The sequence below is a fragment of the Schistocerca americana genome, chromosome 2 (assembly GCF_021461395.2).
Source record: "Schistocerca americana isolate TAMUIC-IGC-003095 chromosome 2, iqSchAmer2.1, whole genome shotgun sequence".
Lineage (NCBI taxonomy): Eukaryota > Metazoa > Arthropoda > Insecta > Orthoptera > Acrididae > Schistocerca > Schistocerca americana.
The window spans coordinates 776,035,479-776,058,644 of record NC_060120.1 but is presented as its reverse complement, the minus strand read 5'-3'; positions in this window follow the sequence as shown (position 1 = coordinate 776,058,644).

Sequence of the window (23,166 nt, the reverse complement as noted above, 5' to 3'; positions counted from 1 at the left end):
CTCGACTGTTTTAATAAAAACAGTTATTGACGGAAGGTATTAAGCACTACCACCAACATGACTTAGCATGACAATTTAAAAAAAAGCAACTATTGGCACATCCACTTTGCACCTGTTAGCAGAATTTAATAGAATAATCAACTGTGCTCATAGTTAAACAGCAACTGCCAACAAGAAAACCATTTTTCAAAATTCCCTTTGGCGTAATTAAAATTTACCTTAACACTGTGCGAGCTAATATCCCATATATGTTAGGGCTGACATGCGGTTCCTCTTCGTCGAAATGTCTTGGCTCCAACTCGTCTAGGGGTTGAACCGTACGTGTCGCATTACACGCTCTTATTTTGGACATTTGTGACCCTTTGGTTAAATTTTCTGTTCGACGGCAAGTTTGCGAACTACAAAGTTAACATAATATACGAGGGCTATCCACAAAGTACGTTACGTTTTGGAATTAAAAATAAATGAAGTATTGGAAATTTTTTTTATTATATACAGATGAAAGCCACACTTAAATATTACTTTTCTACATAGTTGCGATTTAAATTAAGGCATTTATCGTAGCGATGGACGAGCTTGGTAATTCCTTCGTCGTAAAATTCGGCCGCCTGCACCTTCAACCACGTGGTTACCTCTTCTTGAAGCTGTGCGTCGTTATCAAAACGATGCATAGCCAACCACTTTTTCATTGCTGTGAATAAGTGGAAGTCGCTCGGTGCCAGGTCGGGACTGTACGGCGGATGAGGAAACAACTCCCACTTAAAAGATTCGAGAACTTCACGAGTGGCATTTGCCGTGTGGGCCCGGGCGTTGTCGTGAATCAGCAAGATCTTTGAGCCCAACTTTCCCCTGCGCTCGTTTTGTATTGCTCTTCTGAGGTTGTGCAGAGTTTGGCAATACCTTTGAGAGTTTATTGTAGTGTCTCTTTCCAGGAAATCCACAAAAATCACACCTTTTCTGTCCCAAAAGACAGTCGCCACGTGGTTGAAGGCGCAGGCGGCCGAATTTTACGACGAAGGAATTTCCAAGCTAGTCCATCGCTACGATAAGTGCCTTAATTTAAATCGCAACTATGTAGAAAAGTATTATTTAAGTGTGGCTTTCATCTGTATATAATAAAAAAAATTTCCAATACTTTATTTATTTTTAATTCCAAAATATAATGTACTTTGTGGATAGCCCTCGTATAACAACAGTAGTAATGTCCACCCCTGGTAGCTGGGTGGTGAGCGTGACGGAATGTCACTCCTAAGGGCCCGGGTTCGATTCCCGGCTCAAGGACTGGGTGTTGTGTTGTCCTAGTTTCATCCCCATCGACGCGCAAGTCGCCGAAGAAGCGTCAACTCGAAAGACTTGCACCAGCCGAACGGTCTACCCGACGGGAGGCCCTAGTCACACGACATTTTTTAACAGTAGTAATAATATTGAGAACTAAATTAACAACTCATAAATGATGTAGACAATACAGTAGCGATTTAGGTAGAATAATGTTCATTCAGAAACCAAACTAATAGCGAAAGTGGACGTATTTAGAGTTACTGTTACACTCTAGCGCATATCCATTTGACACAGTTCGATAATTCACTATCCCATAGCGTATCACAATACTCCACCTCGTTATCTTCGCGAAAAGTTAAAGGGTTCACTCGAGGCCCTCGGCTGCTCACCGCTCAGAGACTAAGTCCCTCTATTCCACACAATGCGAAATTTTCTAAATCGTTTCACTTCCTAGACCGACCGCCCGCTTTCGCGTCTGCATCCGAACTGTACCCTTTGGTGTCTCCAGCCGAACTGTTCTCTTTGGTGTCTAGACCAGAACTGCCCTCTGCCCGTCTCCGACTGCGTTTCCCGAGCGCCGAACATCTTCGCTCAACTGACTAGCGCAGTTCCCTTTCCTGAAGTCGTCCATTTGATTGGCTACAGTTTATTCTACATTACTTTACGTTTTAACATATTTAAATAATCAAAGATTGACCTCTTTCATGTGCTAAATAAAGTAACAATAATATCTATTGCATAATAAACGTTAAATTCTTTTACATAATACCAATACAATTTCCTTCTTAGCTTTGAATGCCACGGCCGGTAGCTTTGCACCAATGTGCTTTATGATAAATAAATAAAGAATAAAAGTAACTATTAAGCACTAAACTTTACAAGAAATATTCTGTTACCTAATGATTCAGTAAGGTGTCATGTTGTCATCGTTCAATGTGTTTTGTGTGGAGCAAATGATGATCTGATGCTTAACTGTAAATACTGATAATTTAAATTTACTACGTATTTTAAACTAATAAAGTTACAGAGTTGATACTTACAACGTTTGTCATTTTAATGATGCTCTTCCATATGAAATATCGATCGTTAAGATCGACCAAACCGTTCAGTCTTAAGATTCATGTCTTTGTTACAAAACTTGTTAATTTCAGTTTAACAATAAATCCTAAACTATTATAGATATGATCAGTATTCAAGTTTTATTGGGATCACCATGAAATTTTTTGGAGGATGGCAGATTAAAATTACTGTGGCTTCATTCCCAGCACTACTACAGAAGTTTTCATAAATGCCTTCCTTTATGGCCGATCTTAGGTCCACCATCTTTAACACTGCTACGACTCCTTGGCCACAAATGCCTTCTATGGGGTTTCCCGATGACGTAGGTTCTCTACTGTCTCACTTGCACACTACAGCGTTTAGACTTCAATAGACAATAGAGGTCTGTTAGTTTCCCTATCTCGTGGCGAATCTGCGCCCTTTGTGGTATTCAGTCCTGGACGACAGGCTTCAATTCCTGAAGGCTGACTCTTTCGGCCATATACTTAAATGAGAGCGCAATGCTCGTTAAAACACAACTGACAATTTTGTTGAAAGTTAAATTAAATTCAGGGAGGGTAGATTACCGAAATATGGGAGCAAGTATGTTTACTAGTTCTAAACCATCAAGGTCCTTTTAAATAATGAAAGCAAAAACAAACGGTACACACCTTCAATCAGACAACTTAGTACAAAACAGGAACTAAAATTTTAACATAAATCAAGTCAACCGTCTGTTTCAGTAGACGCTTACTTACAATATACTGCTACCGGGAACCATGAAGACGCAAAAAGGACGGATAGAATTACAAGGTCCCCTTCCAGTAATATACGAGACATAAATAAAGTCTTAAAAATCGCAAACAATATATATACAGAACTGACGGACCGCTCGTCCTCACAAGGTACAATAAACAACTTTAAATAAAGCTATAACTACCACGTCACAGGAGTGGCTTAAACCAAATGTGGCTTTGCAGTTTTGAACAAGGCCCTCAGTCAACACGAACAGACTTAGCCAAGCCACTCCACTAATATTGAGTCATCAGTCTTCTGGATGGTTTGATGAGGCCCTAGACGAATTTCTCTGCTGCATCTCTCATCGTCTCAGAGTAGCACTTGCGACCTATGTCCTCAATTATTTGCTGAAAGTATTCCAATCTCTATCTTACTCTACAGTTTTTACCCTGTGCAGCTCCCTCTAGTACCATGGATGTTATTGCGTGATGTCTTAACAGATGTCCAACCTTCCTGTCCCTTTTTCTCGTCAGTATTTTCCATACATCACTCTCCTCGCCGATTCTCCGGAGAACCACCTCAGTCCTTACTTTATGAGTCGACACAACTTTCAAGAGTCTTCTGTAACACCACATCTCAAATTTATCGATTCTCTTCTGTTCCGATTGTTCTGCAGTCCATGTTTCACTATCATACAATTCCGTGCTCCAGACGTACATTCTTAGAAATGTCTTCCTCAAATTAAGGACTATGTTTGATACTAGTAGACTTCTCTTGGCCAGGAATGCTTTTGATGTCCGCCTTGCTCCATCTTTAGCTATTTTGCTGCATAGGTAGCAGAATATCGTAATTTCATGTACTTTGTGACCATCAGTCTTGATGTTAAGTATCTCATTTTTCTCATTTCAGCTACTTCTCATTATCTTCATCTTTCTTCCATTTACTCTCAGTCCATATTCTGTGCTCATTAGATTGTTCATTCCATTCAGCAGACCCTGTAAATTCTTCTTCAATTTCACTGAGGATAGCAATGTCACCAGCGAACCTTTCCTATGATATTCTTTCACTATAAATTTTAATTTCACTCTTGACCTTTTCTTTTGTGTCCACCATTGCTCCTTCGATGTATAGATTAAACAGTAGGGTGAAAGACTGCATCTCTGTCTTACATCCTTTTAATACGAGCACTTTGTTCTTGGTATTCCTCTCTTATTGTTTCCTCTTGGCTCTTGTACATTTTGTATATTACCCCTCTCTCTATAGCTTACCCCTACTTTCCTCAGAATGTCTTACATCCGTTATAAATTGCAACGTCAGAACTGCCTCCCTGGTGCTTCTACGTTTCCTGAAGTCAAACTCATCGTCATCTAACACATCCTCGTTTTCTTTTCCATTCTTCTGTATATTATTCTTGTCAGCAACTTTAATTTGTGAGCTGTTAAGCTGATTGAGCTCTTGCAGTCTTGGGAATTGTGTGGAAGATATATTGATATAATGCCAGTTTCAAACACCAACTAGCATAATCGTTTTGTTTTCAATTCCCCAAATGATGTCGGAGTTTCCAATGAAATGTTATCTATCTCTGCTGCCTTACTTAATTTTTAAGTCTTCCAAAGCTCTTATAAATTCTGATTCTATTACCGGATCCCCTATCTCTCATCCGCTCTCTCATCTGCATTTAACATTAGAATTGCCGTTGTACTCTTGATGTAGCTGCCCTTGCTTTTAATTTCACCGAAGGTTGTTTTCACTCTTCGATATGCTGTCGGTCCTCCCGACACTCATTGCATTTTCGATTCTTCGCATTTTTCATGTAGCAATTTACCTTAGCTACCCTGCACTTCACATTTATTTAATTCCTAAGTGACTTGTATGTCTGTGTTCCTCAATTTCCTTCAGCATTTTAGTACTTCCTTCTTCAATTGATCTGCTGAAGTATTTCTTCCGTCACCCATGTTTTCTTCGCGGCTGTCTTTCATGTACCTACGTTTTCCTCCCCTTTTGAGATGTCCGTTCCTCTTCAACTGAGCAGCCTGCTGTACTATTCATTATGCCAGTATCTATAGCCTCAGAGAAGTATTCCGTATCCCACTTCTTTGGGCATTGATTCTTCGTGATCAGTCTCTTAAACTTCAGTCTACTCTTCATCGTTACCAAATTGTGATCTGAGTCTATATCTGCCCCTGGGTGCACCATACAATTTAGTATGTAATTTCGGAATCTCTGCCTGACTTGAAATCTAACTGAAATCTTCCTGTATCTCCCACCCTTTTCCAAGTATCCCTCTTCCTCTTGTGATTCCTGAACAGGGTTCACGCTATTACTAACTGAAATTTGTTGCAGAACTCAATTAGTTTTTGTTCGCTCTCATAGCTACTGCCAAGCCCATATTCTCCCATAACGTTTTATTCTACTCCTTCCCCTACAACCGCATTCCAATCCCATATGACTGTTAGATTTTGATCTCCTTTTATTTACCGAATAACGCGTTCAAAATCCTTATATACTTTCTCGCTCTCTGCACCTTTGCTTGAGATGTCAGCGTGTGTACCTGAGAAATTGCTGTCGGTGTTTGTTTGCTGTTGATTCTAATGAAAACAACCCTATCACTGAAATGTTCACTGTAACTCACTCTCTATACTACCTCCCTGTTCTTAACGAATCTCATTTCCGTTGTACCATTGTCTGCTGCTGTCGATATTACCCTATTCTCAACTGATCAGAACTCCTTGTCTTCTTTCCACTTCACTTCACTGACCCTGATATATCTAGACTGAGCCTTAGCATTTCCGTTTTCAGATTTTCTAGATTCCCTGCCACGCTCAAACTTCTGATGTTCCTCGCCCCAAGTGGCAGAGCATTACCCTTTCGGGGTTATTCAATCTCTTTTTCATGGTCCGCTCGCCGTTTGCAGTCCCCTTCCGGAGATCCGAATGGGGGGCTATGCCAGAGTCTTTTGCCAATGGAGAGATCATGACACTTTCTCAACTGCAGACAACGTGTCCTGTGGTTACACGTTCTGTGTCTTTAATGTAGTGCTTTCTATTGCCTTCTGCATTCTCATGCCGTAAATAATTGCTGATTAGTCCTCCTTTTAGGGGCAGTTTATCACACCAAGCACAAAAGTGTGCCCTGAACCTCTGCCCACTCCTCCACCCTCTTAGACAAGGCCGTTGACAGAATGAGGGTGATGTCTTACGCTAGAAATCCTCGGCCTCACATACACCACCTCAAATGATGGCAATGTTCCCACATGAGACTCTAAGTTGCGATCAAACCACAAATGGAAAATAGATGTCCTAATCACCATGTCTAGCATTCATGTCAGAAGCTTGCCATTTTTGAAATTGTCTTATGGATACTCCCCGTTTTCTGATTGGTTTGAGGGTGGAGTGAGTTTATTTGTAACTTCCGAATACGTAACATAAACTGTTTCGTAAGGTCTAAAACGAAGTTCGTGCCCTTTCCAATGAATAAACAGGAACTCTAAACTTCCAACTGCTAACTAATGCCTATGCTATAGTATTTGCAAGTTGCTCTGACATTACTATCATTGCTAGAAACCGTGAAAAATGGTCGATGATTGTAAGGAAATATATATTCCTCATAGGTCTTTTGTTGACTGTCCAAGGATACTGAGCCTAGGCATTTGAAATGGCTTCAGCACCTTTGGTAACCTCTCCAAAGGGATTTTATGATGGGAAATATCTGCTCCCTGCAGACATGTTACACAACTCTTGACATATTACTCCACATCATGCTTTCTGTTTCTCCACCAAAGCCGTTCTACAATACGCCTATCTGTTGCTAGTTAACCATTACTACCTGACAATTTATGGTCATGAGCCTGCTGTAGCACTTCTTTTTGTAAGGCCGCTGGCAACCTGACGCATGGTCCACAGAACGAATCCTATTGACTTGAAACCGTGACGTTATTTACTCTCTGCCTGTGTTTCCTGCCATTCTAAAACACTCTTGCTCAATGTTCTCAGCGTGGCTACTTTACTCCATGTTTATTTCCTTCCTGGCTTATGGTTCATCTTGCAAGCAAACTCACTGAGCTGGAGGGTGCAACGTGTTAGACAACTAGACGGCTCTTTCAGATCAAGTAACCATTTCAGTGATGTGTGATCCGACACAACAGTGTATGACTACTAACATTTCCTTTCCAGCTGTTTAGTGTTTATACTAGGCTTTATTTAATTGCCTAGAATTATACGCCACAGGATGCTCCTGTTCATTTACAATGTGACCCAAAATACAAGCTGATCGCAGAAGTGTTGCATGAGGGGATGAAATCTTTTTTGCAATTGTGAAACCTAAGACAAAATACAAGATCAATGCCTCCTTCAATTTTTCGAATGCTAGCTGACACTCCCATGCCTAATGAAGCTTTGTTTTGAGTAATCTGTTCAAAGCTTTGGCTATTCGATCTGTGAACTACAAGACGGTACATAATAGGATGATAGTTCACTTATGATAGAAAACTCTAGAAAATATAGAGATTTCTTAATCTCCACTGTTCAATCCCTGTTTATGAATAATAAGACAAATATTCATTTTCTGAAAAGTGAATTTATCTCAGTAAACATTCATGAAGTAGTCAGACGAGGGATTTCACCCACACTCACACTTTTTGGTATTTATACTTGCTGTGATCTCTGTTCTCATAGACTAACCTTCAGCCACGGGAGATGACCAGGACTGCATATACGCTAGGCGAAACTAGTACTTTAGTATTCCAGTGGCCACCTGCAGAGCTCGCACACGGCGGGTTACCACTTTGCACGTTTCTCGTCAGGTGCAGTCAATATTATGGAGCTGTAGTGCGACTCGGTTCCTAGCAGCCAATAGTATGAACCTGTAATATCACGTCGCACTAGGAGCCAACAATACGGAGCTGCAATACCACTGTACGCTATTACATAAGTCGCGCCCATCAACTTAGCGGGCAGAGAGTGTGTGTTACCCTGTGCAAAGTTATCCAGCGGCGAGAGTCTACCAGTGTGTCCATAGCAGCATCAACTACATCTCTACCCACATTGGTTACCGGACTGAAGAGTAGCTGACATTCTTCGGTAGTGTTTACTAGAGTCTAAAACTTCATTGTGTATCTCGACTTAGCCATAGATCCACTGATCTTGAAGGTAAGTATTTGTGAAATTCAATAAAAGTGTGTCTTTAAAACCTGTTCCGTAATCATTTCAGAAGTTATGTTCTTAGAAACCGTGCCTGTTGTGAAGTTGCGAGTAATGTCCTAGTTACAATGACATCAGCGCCACCTGACGCTCTATTGTCGGTATCCTGCTTGACAGTAGGCACACACTGGGGCTCACATGGTAACAAAAACTGTCTTTAAACAATAAATGACCATTTTATTGTTAATAACGTAAATTGTATGAATTAACTCTTTGTTGGTGATAAGGTCATAATGGGCAATGTTTCAAATCAGTTACAGACTGAAATACATGGACTGAAGCTGTATGCCACAATATACGGCATGAAAGCTTCCGTAAATAAATTAAAGTAATGGCAGGATTAAAACACATACGAGAAAAAACAGCAACAAATAGACGAATGTTTGAACAAATATGTGAATTTAAAAATCTCAGATGCCATCTCAAGTATATAAAATATGACGCTTTTGACATAAAGCTCGAAAGAGTTAGGTAGTTCTGTGTTGTAATGTGACGACAGATGTAAAAGCGTACTTCTAATTTGTAACTAAATAAAATAATTTACCTCTCCAGAAATAATGTTTCTCCGCTAGGCATGGGATACGACTTCCTAAAGCGGAAGAAGGATATTAACGTTAAATAGAAATTAAATGTGGATTCGTTTTCAAATGTTGCCAACAGATATAAAATAAACTGGAGGGATCGTGCTCAACATATTTAAACTAACAGAATCATGAAGACTGCTTTCTGCTACATTTCCAGAGGAAAACCAAATATTTTTCATTCTTTAAGAAGGTGACATGAACAGTTTTGAGGCGGAGTTAGTCAGTATGTCTACTTGTTGATTAGGATATTACTGTGACTTCTTTAGGTGTAATAACTAATGAGACGAAGTGAAAATTAATTGATTCCTTTTTGTGATATAAAGATGTAAGTAATCACAGATCATTCAGCTTCTTCTCGCCACAAAAGTAATTTCTTGTTTCCACTGACCGCTGCACCTGCTGCTGCAGGAACTTTAATCAAAGATCACTTCCTAAAATCACGTCCCACTAGAAATGAAATTACAAAAATACCAGCCTTTCTAGACATTCTTTTATATAATGGGTATCCATACGCGCGTTTCCTCCTTCCATAGTCTAGTGAGGACCATATACTTTATAGCCCTTTGTAAACGTGGAAATGAATGCTGATCTTAAAATAGTTTAACTGCACACATAAGCTCTAAGAGTCAAAATTTGTATGCAGCTGATGCAAGATGGCATAAAGAACACATGCTCTGGGTCTCATAACAAAATATGTCTCATAAAGCTCTGAATCAAAGTGTCTGCTAAACATATCTGCTCCCAGCACGTCGTTATATTTGAGCGTAGCACTTCGAGAAATTAAAAATTCTGTACAAGAAAGTAGGAGGGACATGGCGGAATCACCCCAATTTTGATATCAAACTCATCTTCATCTTCGTTTCCCCTCGATCGAACATATGAGGAAGAAAAAGACATACACAAAGCTAGCGAAAGGGGCAAGCGGAGAGATATTAATGCAACCAGAGGAGATAAGGAAAAGATGGAAAGAGTACTTTGATAAATTACTAAATGTGAAGAATGGCAATGGAAAGGGAATAGAAGTACGGCAGGGGGAGTAAGGTTCTGGATGGAGAAGATGATATAACGATGTTAGAAGTGGAAGCAGCTTTGAGAAAAATGATAACAGGAAAGGCACCTGGGATAGATGAAGTGACTGTGGAGATGATAAAGGCAGCTGGACAAGTTGGGCTATAGTGGCTGTACATCTACATCTACATGATTACTCTGCGATTCACATTTAAGTGCTTGGCAAAGGGTTCATCGAACCACAATCATACTATCTCTCTACCATTCCACTCCCGAACAGCGCGCGGGAAAAACGAACATCTAAACCTTTCTGTTCGAGCTCTGATTTCTCTTATTTTATTTTGATGATCATTCCTACCTATTTAGGCTGGGCTCAACAAAATATTTTCGCATTCGGAAGAGAAAGTTGGTGACTGAAAATTCGTAAATAGATCTCGCCGCGACGAAAAACGTCTTTGCTTTAATGACTTCCATCCCAACTCGCGTATAATATCTGCCACACTCCGTCCCATATTACGTGATAATACAAAACGAGCTGCCCTTTTTTGCACCCTTTTGATGTCCTCCGTCAATCCCACCTGGTAAGGATCCCACACTGCGCAGCAATATTCTAACAGAGGGCGAACGAGTGTAGTGTAAGCTGTCTCTTTAGTAGACTTGTTGCATCTTCTAAGTGTCCTGCCAATGAAACGCAACCTTTGGCTCGCCTTCCCCACAATATTATCTATGTGGTCTTTCCAACTGAAGTTGTTCGTAATTTTAACACCCAGGTACTTAGTTGAATTGACAGCCTTGAGAATTGTACTATTTATCTAGTAATCGAATTCCAACGGATTTCTTTTGGAACTTATGTGGATCACCTCACACTTTTTGTTATTTAGCGTCAACTGCCACCTGCCACACCATACAGCAATCTTTTATAAATCGCTTTGCAACTGATACTGGTCTTCGGATGACCTTGCTAGACGGTAAATTACAGCATCATCTGCGAACAACCTAAGAGAACTGCTCAGGTTGTCACTCAGGTCATTTATACAGAACAGGAACAGCAGACGTCCCAGGACGCTTCCCTGGGGAACTTCTGATATCACTTCAGTTTTACTCGATGATTTGCCGCCTATTACTACGAACCGCAACCTTCCTGACAGGAAATCACGAATCCAGTCGCACAACTGAGACGATACCCCATAGGCCCGGAGCTTGATTAGAAGTCGCTTGTGAGTAAAGGTGTCAAAAGCTTTCCGGAAATCTAGAAATACGATATCAACTTGAGATCCCCTGTCGATAGCGGCCATTACTTCGTGCGAATAAAGAGCTAGCTGCGTTGCACAAGAACGATGTTTTCTGAAACCATGCTGATTATGTATCAATGGATCGTTCCCTTCGAGGTGATTCATAATGTTTGAATACAGTATATGCTCCAAAACCCTACTGCAAACCGACGTCAATGATATAGGTCTGTAGTTCGATGGAGTACTCCTACTACCCTTCTTAAACACTGGTGCAACCTGCGCAATTTTCCAATCTGTAGGTACAGATCTATCAGTGAGCGAGCGGTTGTATATGATTGCTAATTAGGGAGCTGTATAGACTAATAAGATGCATTTGGACCCCAAAATGTGTACCTGGCGAATGGAGAAAGGGAATAATGACCCCAGTTTTCAAGAAGGGTGACAGGACAGTATGTGACAACGATCGTGGGATCACACTCATATCCCAACTAGCAAAAATAATGCAGAGGATGCTGGAAAGAAGAGTGAGAGAAAAAGTGGAAGGGCAATGGAAAGGGAATAGAAGTAAGGCAGGGGGAAAAGGTTCTGGATGAGGAAGATGATATAACGATGTTGGAAGAGGAGCAGTATGGCTTTCGTCACGATAGATCAACAGTGGACCCAATCTTCAGTATGAGAGTTGATGGAAAGACATTGGGAGTATGGCAAAGATCTGTTGATGACATTTCTCGACCTAGTAAAAGAATATGACAGTGTTCCCCGGAAAAAGGTATGGGCAACCTTGAAGAGAACGGGAGTTGGAAAGCAAACACTTGAAGTCATCTAGACAATGTATGAAAAAAGCTCTAGTTGTGTGCGGACACCAGTTGGAATAACTGAATGATTTAAGAATGTTACAGGACTAAGACAAGGAAGTGTGATATCACCTCTGCTATTTATAATTGTGATGGATGAAATAGTCAAAGAGACGAAAGAAGCCCATAGAGAAAGGGAGATGGAGCTGTTACTATTTGCTGATGATATTGTGGTGTGGGGAACAAGCAATAAAGAGGTACAAAAACAAATAGACATCCTAAATGATAAGGTCGAGAAATATGGAATGAGATGCAGTGTGGAGTAAAGCAAGACCATGGTGGTAACCAGAGGGGATAGAGAGGGCAAGGAACAAATTCATATTGAAGGATGAGATATTGAAACAGTGGACAACTTTAAATATTTGGGAAGTGTATTAATGGGGAACGCTCATTTAGAGACAGAAATTACCAAAAAAAAAACAACAGAGTAGTACATTTTACCAGTGTGTGAGGGACTTGGTGTGCGGAAGGGAAGTGCCAATGAGGTGTAAGCTGGTGCTATACAAGACTTACTTCACACCCATACTAAGTTACGGCTCAGAGACTTGGACTGTGACTAGAAGAGAGGAGAGGAGGATACAATCCAGTGAAATGAAGTTTCTGAGAAGTATCCTAGGGAAGACGAGGAGAGACATAGAGAAAAATGAAGATATTAGGAAGGAAATTGGAGTGGAGAAGTTGACTGAGAAAATTGAAAAGAATAGAGTAAAATAGTTTTGACATGTGAAGAGGATGGGAGAGGGAAGAATACCAAGAAGAATGATGGAGTTCAATATTGAGGACAAGAGGCCAAGAGGAAGACCGAGAACAAGATGTACAGATACAATAAAGATGAGTTTAAGGAGGAGAAACCTGCTATGGAACCAAATTGTGGAAGAAGAATGGTGGAAGGACCGAGTAAAGTGGCGAAGTACCATTGATACCCCATATGTTGGATAGAGGGGAAATGGATATGAAGATATCAGATTCATATGCAAATTAATTAAACTGATCAATTAATCCCTCCACCCCAACCACGCCCACCCCCGCCCACGACCACGCCAACCCCCACTCCCAGGTGTTGTCTTATGTTTTTCTCACCCTGTGGGTGGCACCCAGCCCCCTCCCCCCCCCCCCCCATCTCCACTCTCCTCCAACCCCCTCCCCTTTCCCTAACCTGTACTATTGGCGGGAATTCCGAATTTTCGTGCAAATTACGAATTTTGGGGATCTCACAAGGCTTTCCACTACCCACTGTGGTCACTCACGGCACACAGTCTGCCTTGAGGCAGCAACTCTTAGCCAACACAAAAGGGAAATAGCAGCACCGCCATGCCCCTAGTCGGAGCGCGACTTTGAAAAAGCCATCTGGAGCGTTCTCTGGAATTTCGTTGTTGCCCAACACAAGTATGCATCTATCCTTGTCTACCCATAAATGCGGTTTGTTTCTCCTGTGCAAGATGGCACGTGCCAGTAGGACAGTGAAACAGACACACAAATAGCGTTATACGTGTGTGGCTATAAAGGCATTTGGATGAGTTTACTGTACATCCCTCTTAACCCAAACTCCCTATATTTAAACCCCTTCGACGATGTGTGGTACCATCTCGATCGGGCTGCTCTTACCATGGATCTTCAATCGAGAAACCTAGCGCAGCTGGCCACCTCACTGCAGTCGCCACGGCTCCACATCCTTGTCCGTACCTTCCAGAACATCACTGACTCTCTTCCTGCACGTCTCGCAGCGGTCTGCGCTGCAAAAGGTTGTTATTCAGGCTGTTTAAAAGTTGTCACGTTAATGTGAGGACAGTGTACTAAGGCATATGATTCCAGTGAAAGAACACAATTATTTCTTGCTATCCCAAGCACTTACATCTATTAGAACAAATTCACAAGGAGTCAGTATGTGGATCACAATCTGCTTCTTAGTAGCCGTAGTAGCCAATGAAACACATACACACACATACACACACACACACACACACACACACACACACACGCACACACACACACACACACACACACACACACACACGAAAATAACTTAATTATGTAAATAATTAAGACTGAAAAATATCTTGACAGAGAATGTAATCCAAAATTCAATATTAAAATAGTTAAGTTTATTTTCAACTATTACTACTTTCTGTTCAAGAACTTAATGTTCTTTATCTGATGGACTTATTATGATTACAAGAGCAGTCCATGAACAGCAAAATACCAAACTATCTGAACAGAAATCATACACTTTTCGAAATTTTGAAGACATGTTTCGCCCACACAGTGCGAAAAGTTTTATTTAATTTATTGATGAAATATGAGCTAAATAAGAGCATTATAGGTACATAATATAAGAACATGAATACAACATTTCAGAGGAGTATTTGTGTGTCACTAAATTTGAACCATCTATAATTGGTATAAATATATCAAATCTTCATTGTTACCAGCTATATTGTTACAATAATAATAATAGCAATAATAATAGGAACATGATCACACTCATCTGATATTTAGGATCCAACAGTTTATTTCAGAATAAATTAAAATAAAACAATCATTTTAACAATGTAATTCAAGACAAATATGTTTATTATCATTTAACAGATGTTATCAACTAATTACTGTCTCAGATGTCATAATGAGATAATTTTGCAAATGATGAGAGTGAGAGAAAAGGAATAGTTGTAGCTGTGCCTATGAGAAACACTGGGTTCAAGAGGAATAAGTAGTACTGAAAGAGCTAACTACTCATGAAGAATGTATTCTAAGATAACACCAACAATGAAATTAAAAACTCAGTTACTAATTTAGTACAGGCTTAAAGAAAGTAGTAGAAGATATTTTCCATAATTGAATAAAATTTATTAATTTAACCATTAGAGATTAAGTTAAATAGCCTTAATGATGACAAAATTGTTTTCATTAAACATTCTGAACCATAACTGGATCATAATAACACAGTATATACAAGCATTTAAACAATGTACGACACAGAAAAGGAGAAATTCTTTTGGTTTCGCTAATAAGCTAATAATGTACAAAATTGATGAAATTTTAATATTAGTGATGTTCTGTGTAGATTATCAAATAATTTTACCTGAATAAGAGAACAGTCTACAATATACTGAACAGGAATATTACAGGGTTTATATTTAAATTATTTCTGTTATGAATAGGAAAATCATGTCAAATGATACTATGGATAAAATATATTCCATCATGTTGTGATATATCTAGTACATTGAATAACGTGACTAGCAAAAAATTTAAAAAATTCCAGATTTCACACAATAAATGTAATCTTCCAAAACAGCAGTCTGGTGAAACTGAATAAGTTCTGCAGGACAATGATGGTGACAGTGTTATCGATGTAAATCCTGCATACAAAGAAAACAAAATGCCAGAAAAATTCGGATAACTAAGATACGACCCTCAACGAGAGTTGTAGAATTCTCATTACAGCACAGCAAGAAAGAGAACTGTATCGTACACCACCAAAATACAGTTATGATACATGTAATGATAAAAATACATGGAAATGAACTGTTGAGACATTTGGTAAGAATAAACTGTGAAAAAGGGTAAGCTGTTTGATTGAAATAGATCATACAAACAATTTTGATACTGATCCAAACTTGATGCTGTGTAGTCATTGATGTCACTACTGCCATTTCTGTCATTTTGACACTAGATCCTGAATACTACTTTAATTCGCGTGAAATGGCATTTTCATTCCAGTTTCCCATCTAGTTAAACACCCACAAACAACAAAAGTCATTTTGTACTGATAAAATAAAATGTATAATAAAGAGAACACGACAAAACACACAGAGAAGACACTTCTTGACCTTTCAAATGGTATCACCTATTTCTTGACGAGTACAATTGTGGTATGAAAATAAGATTTGTTGGAACATTGGGTTCGATGAAAATTGCTATGTTTCAGGCGAGAATAGGTTTCAAAAACATTCCAGTGTTGGTAACAAAGCTCAATAAGTCTGAAGGTCAGTCCAGCTCTCATTCATGAACTTATATTGAAAATTTACGCGTTAGGCCTGTCTCTGTGGGAGGAATTAGTTTCTGCTTTTGATCACTGGGGAGTCACAAAAAAAAATGGCTCTGATCACTATGGGACTTAACATCTGTGGTCATCAGTCCCCTAGAACTTAGAACTACTTAAACCTAACTAACCTAAGGACATCACACACATCCATGCCCGAGGCAAGATTCGAACCTGCGACCGTAGCAGTCCCGCGGTTCCGGACTGAGCGCCTAGAACCGCTAGACCACCGCGGCCGGCGGAGTCACATACTTATTAAAAATTCATAATACACCTCTAAACAATACGGAAATTAGCGAGTAGCGTCCCAAGGCAAATAAGGTCACAACAATGTGAGATCAAAGTTCATGTGCCAGGAAAGTAAAGGTGTGCATCTCACCATTCGTCTTAGTACGTTAAAGAAAACCACAGAAGTGTTTCGAATTAAAAACAGCCCACAGTTGTTGTAGAGAAGCTTGAGCATTTGTTTTGAGACAGTTATGTTAATGTGCCATACATTGCCTTGGGCCGTGTTACCGCACTTACGCACTAGACTGCTATTCGTAGAACTATCATCATTCATTAGTGGTGTGCCTGTGTACAACGATTAAGGTCGGCTGGTAGAATTAGCCCTATAAGCTGTTAGAGCGTATGATGGAAGCTGAGTTTTATTTGCATATAATAGCCCCATTTTGGAATGATGCTTCACATAGTGATGCAAACTTTTTTATATGACTTTGTTAGTGTTTGGCCACCTCAATGATCGTATGCAACAGCATTTTTACTGTTGGACAGTCGCATTAGTAAGTACATGCTCCTTCAGCTGCACTTGTAGGCTTGTGATTAATATTTTTTCGTAGATATCGACTAGGTTCCTGATAATCTGTGCGTTGTAGCTCCATGTGTTGAGCGCCACCTACGGCGCGCGGGATGTAGCACATTTGACGACCGTGCGCCTAGTATAACAGATGTAGTGGCGGAGGACATACGGTGCCGTATGTAGTTTTACTTGTGATCGAAACAGGCTTATATCTGTTGAAATTATTTTATTTTATTAATCGAGACGCAGCCACTGGGCTAAGACGTTTTTCATTTTTAAAAGCTCATGTAAGTAATATGTTATACGTGATTTTAGAAGTTTTTTTATGGATTGTATTACTGGTTTAAATGTTATTTTGATCACTTTTTATGACTTCTGAAGAAGGCTGTATTATTATAGTTGAAAACATGCTCAAGATTTAGTATAAACATAATTATTGCAACTGTGGGCTGTTTTTCATTCGAAACAATTTCGTAATGGTTGCTGGTTTGCTAGTGTTGCTGCCACGATGAAAGTAATAAAACCACAGAACACCTAAACCAGTATGTTTGACTGGAATCTGAAAACTAATGTTCCTCATTCTAGTATCTTCTTTGTTCGATTAGTATGATTCTTAGGTGCATAGTCGGATTCATGTCACAAATAACTAGTTAGTAGTTAATGAATAATAACCAGTGACTCAGTGCAAAGTGAGAGTGTTTCACCTAAACTAGATAAGAACACACTAAAATTCAGAGTACTCGTTTTTTGTCGAGATGAAACTCATAAAATCACAATAAAATATGACCAAACAAGAATCCATGTTACTACTTCTGACTGATGATCTACAGTAGAAAAACTCAGGAAAGATACGAGTTTTCTTCAGTTAATTACAGACTGACCAATGATGACGAGGTATGTGATGATCACGGCAAGTGCTGAAACAAGCAGACGGCGATCGAGTTCGACGAATCCTGCAGCTGTGAAACGCAGTAGAGAGTCCTGTGACGTCACACGCAGGAAGGCTTCCACTTCGCCAGCGAATGAAGAATGCAGCATCGGCGATCTCCGCAGGATCACGCCTGTACGCCTCGCTGCTTTCTCTAAGGCAGCACAGGACAGCGCCATGGCAATTAGCTTGAGGCAATGGTAGGCGAGCCATAGCGCCGACGTAGTTGCAGATGTGCCGTATGGTAGGATATCTGCAGACGGTAAACCCACAATGACGGTAAGTAACTCATACGCGCTACATGTGGCACCGAGCACACACTGCGCGATGTCAATGGCCACTGGTAACCCAAAGTGTTCCTCCAGCAACTCGTTGGCACGTCCTAACGCCACGAACGCCTCCCGCAGATGGCTCAACCTTCCTGCCGGTGTAGTTACCTGCTGCGCTACTGGCAAAACTCGAGGGTTAGACTGGAGCATCAGCTCCGTGACGCATGCGTTAAGATTCCTCAATCTTATACACAGCTCCAGGACCAACAACACGAATTGGAGAATTACAATCGAGTCTATACACCATCGGAACACAAAATGTAATAACAGAATCATTCCTGCAGAGGCTGATCTAAAACTAAATATAGCACTACTCATCAGTACAATGTTAATGACGATCATAAGACCACCAATGACTTTACCATAAATTGGTTCCTTTACAGAAATGTGATCATCTACAGACCTGAGCTCTTTGATGAAGGATCGTACATGTGCTAGTCTAGTTACAGTGCACATAGCAAAAATCAGCATTAGCTTTCCGTCTGTCATGGTTAATAAGATAACGTAAACAATTAATGGTAAAGGACGTAAACTAACGTGTAGCCTCATTTTTTGATACCAATAAAATACCGACGCCAGCACAGCAGCGAAAAACCAGACAGTGGAAGGACGTATTACATTCTTCCATATATGACTTATCTTGCAGTTGATGATCGTCTTGTCATCGTCTTCCACAGGCGCTAAACCTAATATTACCCACATTTTGTACAATGGTGACACGACAAAATGTAAATTCATCACAGATTCGTGGTTTTATATCTGCGTTGCGGCTGTGTTTTATCAGACTTTGGTGCAGTCCTGTAACGAACAGTGCCAATGTTGAAACCTACGGCAGTTAACAGTCGTTCCCCGTTTACTAAGAAACTTCGACTGTAGCAAATTCTTTCTCTGCATTGGAACCGTGTTATTGAAATGATTCCCATTCGTAGAGGATTTCATTATTAGTATTACGTTTCCAGAAGCATTTTTACTTATTTAAAAACTTTGTGTGCTATCTGCACTACGTCCTCGTTCAACGAGTGAATTTCAAATAAAGTCTTGTCAGCGTTGTCATCGCTGTGCGTTCACAGTTGTTGATCTTCTGTCACTACCACCGACTGCGCCCTTCTTACATCAATAGTCATGCTTAAATATTCATTGACGCCAATTAACGTCTTGTCGTAGTTACAAATGCGTTTTGAGAACATCAGAAAGCTGTTCGATCGTGACTGTGGTGCTGTGGTAATGGCCCTGACATGTGTTCAAACACATCGGCTAGTTGCGTTTAATTTTTCAAGAAAGGAAATGAATCAATTAAAATGCCCGCTGCTGTGTAGTGACCGCTATCGATTGTCTTTCCGTAACAGTTGGTTGCACAATGAGGTGAATTCGTCGTTTAAAAACTTTCCGTCCTATAGCACAATAACATGTTCCCACACAAAAAAAACACATATTTTGAACGCACTGTGCTTGTAAACGTCTCTTTTTCGAATGGTCTAATGGTACTTCTGATTTCCTTCTATTCATATACTGCGGTGGGGCTGGTTGGTCCCTCACTATCCTTTAAACAATCAGTCCACCTAACTGGATAGCTTTCAGGTTGTATGCCCCTTGACTCTGCCATGGCAGATACAGGTTTAGCCGACTGAAGTAGCGTTGACGAAAATTCGGCTAAATACCTACCATGCAAAGGCCACATAACTTCAGTCAACTGGCTCTGAGCACTATGCGACTTAACTTCTAAGGTCATCAGTCGCCTAGAACTTAGAACTAATTAAACCTAACTAACCTAAGGATGTCACACACATCCATGCCCGAGGCAGGATTCGAATCGGCGACCGTAGAGGTCGCTCGGTTCCAGACTGTAGCGCCTAGAACCGCACGGCCACTACATAACTTCAGTCCATGGATAGTACCTAAAAGTTAGTTAAACTATCGAGCGTTTGGGATTCTTGCATGATTCATTTGAAAAAATGTCTAAAATTTCCTTTAAGTTGGTTTATTGTCTTTAAAACACAGAAAATGGCTTTCAAGTCCGTATTTAATATTCCAACATCAATTATGACTGTCTCTGTTACAAGTTCACGCCCGAAAGCAGCCAGAAGATGTTTAATCCGGCCTGTATATGATATTTTGAACGTCCTAAACAGTCACTGACCCACGACAACTTGCGAGTTAACACATTCAGTCGTTCAGCAGATTACTTGTAAAGAAGTTATCGCCATAATGTAAACACGAAACACGCCAAGCGCAGTTTATGTACGACATGAAATGTTCATACACGAATGTCTCCTAAAATAAGCCACTCCCAATGTTCAAACTTTCACAAAATACTCAATTCTACAGTCACTTTTCTTCAACTAGAACCGATCAAACCCCCAAATTTCTTCATTTTGGTACAAAAATGAGGAAATTTGGGCGTTTGATTGGTTTACGTTGACAAAAAGTGACTGCAGTATTGAGTATTTTGTGAAAGTTTGAGCTTTGTGAGTGGTTTATTTTTAGGAGATATTTGCGTATGAACATTTGATCAGTGCGGTTTAACATAGGTGTTTACCAGAAGACAGCTCCCAAGCGACTATCTCGACTCAAAAATCTTAGGCACAAAGCCCTACTCCAACGCGAAGGAAACTGAATTCCTGTTAGGTAGTGTGTTAAGCAGCCAATGAGAACATCTCGAACACTTTTATACTCGCGGTATTTCCAGTGTCAGCCAATCAGATTACCCCAAGTAATTTAGACTAGAAACCTCGTAATTCCGAAACTAAATAAAATTTAATGAAAACGAAATACGAGTACGATTCCTTTCAGCAAAATAAATCACTAATAAATTTAATACTCAACGCCCCTTCTGGCTGCCTTTTATAAAATGAAGCTCACTTGGACATATGTCAGATATTCCCCTACTGCACAACAACTTTCTCACGCATACATTTACGTAGTTTTAATAAAATATCACATTCTGTCTTTACGTATGTCCTCCATTCACTCTCTCAGTCTGTCCAAGACACTCACACTGTAAGGTGTCAAACAAATAACCCAACTTACATTGAATTCCTGAAACAATTCTAGTCAACTCGATATATCACACGACATAGTTATTGAAAACGTACGAATTTTATTGATAGGCAAGGGGAATAAACAAACCGACATTTTGTGAATATAAACCACTAACACTCACACTTGTAACTGCACGCTAGAAATTACCCAGACCCAAGCTATGAGACGTAGTTCTGAGGCAAGGAGGATTTTTACGACGGAATGCCCGTCCCGCGTTCGGCTGAAAATTTCGTAGTGGGACGTCTAGCCCGGACACAATGAGACACCAGAGTCGACAGCAGCCACTACCGCCGCCGACGAAAAAGTAAACAACGTGCGCTCCTGCTACACCAGCAAGTGATATTCAATTGACACTCATAACCGCGATCGTCTCCTCTCTCCTACCTTTTTATTTTTGTACATTCAATCATGACCTGTAGTTAAACATATGCACGATTTTGGGGCTTAATTGAAGCGGAAACGCGATATATCCGATTTAACGAAAAGAATTGACCAGCCATTTAGAGTGCTTTATACTCTTAAGTTATGGAATTGTTTTAACTGTGTACTTCTTTTTGATTATTCTTTACCGACCCCCATCCAATTTTGGGTATTTTCATTGTGCATTTTAGCGTAATTAATATCTCTGGTCCCAATTGTATTTAATTTGTCTGTATTTTTATCGACCCCCAGACATGGTCATCAACCATCTTACCATTAAAGAACCTTGTAAGAGTTAGGAATTTCACTCCACAGTCGTGAACACCCAACATTAATATTTTACCATCCTGTACGTAACTTTGCTAACATTGCTATGTCATGAATTCATACTTAGAGTAAAAATAAACCTTAATAACGAATATTTAAGATTTTCATTTTTGCTAACATATAGTAGTTACTCCTGAACCCGTACACTAATTTCTGTTAGCGATAAAGTATCCTTTTTTAGGAAGTGTTGTGGAACCGACATTGAGACCATTGTCTGATTACATCCCTGTCTGTACTACTGCACTCTTCTGAACTTTGCATGCGAGAGATGGTATCTTCCTACGTTGCAGGCCGTAGGTTCAACACCAAATTCCTAAAACACTCACAGAGGGTCCTTGCGCAACTACGGTAGGAGGATAGATCAGAACCAGTGTCACACAACCGAAACACGATGAAAAAATAATTTTCGGAAGTACTTTTAATTACATCAGAAATCTGTGGTAATGAAACTAAAGAATATTCCAGAAAATTAGGTTATATGAACCTGTCGTCTTGGTTGTAGCTTCAGTTGGTATTATAGATGAATACATTACAGTCCCTAACTCAGTTTCACAATGCCAGCGCCGTTATTAAGTGTTTTAGGTGAAAATTAATATCTTCTAAAATATTGAAGTTATTGATTTGACATTTTATCAGTATGGTTGTGTTAATATTAAACAGTACTTCTGATTCATAGAGAGTATGTTTAATGTATTGCATGCAGCATTATGCTAAAACACGGCTCGCTCAACCCAGTAACTGCCAGCATCAGCTCTGCCAGCGTGAGAACCAAAATCGGTTCTCCTCCAAGTTCCATGGCATGCTACGTTTTCAGTGCTTGCACTGTATTAATTTTCTTTGATCTTGTCTGCCAATACAATTTTCCCTCTGTTTCCTAATCATTCGTCTAATAATTTGTTCTTGAGTTCTGCAGCAGATTCCCTATAAACCTGTTCCTTGTTTTTGTAAGAATCCCCATAGAAGGCTCCCCTTTGAAGCACCTCTTATTTCCCTTTTTTGGCCAGTCCAGTTATGTTTTTGGGTATTTCTATCACAGTCAATTTCTGATGTTTCCACTCTCTGTTCCTTTCCTTTTCAAATAATACTTATTTCGTACCTATAATTCATGTCCTGTAGAAATATTCCTGGGCTTGTTGGAATCTTGTTCTCAGACCACCATCAGCTCAGAGTACTCGTGTACCAATGTTTCCTAGATCCTCATCAATTTTGTAAATGTACTGCAGCGCCAAAGAAATACACAGATAGGTAAACAGGCAGAATACGGCGCTGCGGGCGGCAACGCCTATATAAGACAAGAAGTGTCTAGCGCAATTATTAGACCAGTTACTGTTGCTACAATGGCAGGGTATCAA